Here is a 443-nt window from a genome sequence, read left to right on the forward strand (position 1 = left end):
TATATATATATACTTATTAAATTTATTCAATGTAATAAATAATAAAAATTATTATTTTATCCTATCATTTTAATATTCAAATGATGCAAAAACAATATTCAAAAACGTGGTGCCCACGTGACTAAGCTCTAACCCGGAAGTGCTGTGAGTGGCTCTTGCGCGTGAGTTGTTTTGGAGTTTTTCCTGCTGTAAGATCTGACACTTTGAACACATGACTGTACTTCTCTACTGCCTCGGTCGATAGTTGCAGTATGTGGTTATACATATGAACGAGTCAGAAAGACTGTAACTGTGTCTTTAACTCTTCTCAGCTCAGCGATGCATGTGTTGAATTAGATGGACGCGTCAGAGGAGCGCGATGACGCGGACCTGCGGGCTCAGGTGAGTCGGTCACGTGATGTGTGTGTTGCGATGATTTCCCGCGCTCGGCTGCTGTGTGTGTG

Source organism: Sinocyclocheilus grahami, unplaced genomic scaffold, assembly GCF_001515645.1.
Source record: "Sinocyclocheilus grahami isolate Dianchi unplaced genomic scaffold, SAMN03320097.WGS_v1.1 scaffold2281.1, whole genome shotgun sequence".
NCBI lineage: Eukaryota > Metazoa > Chordata > Actinopteri > Cypriniformes > Cyprinidae > Sinocyclocheilus > Sinocyclocheilus grahami.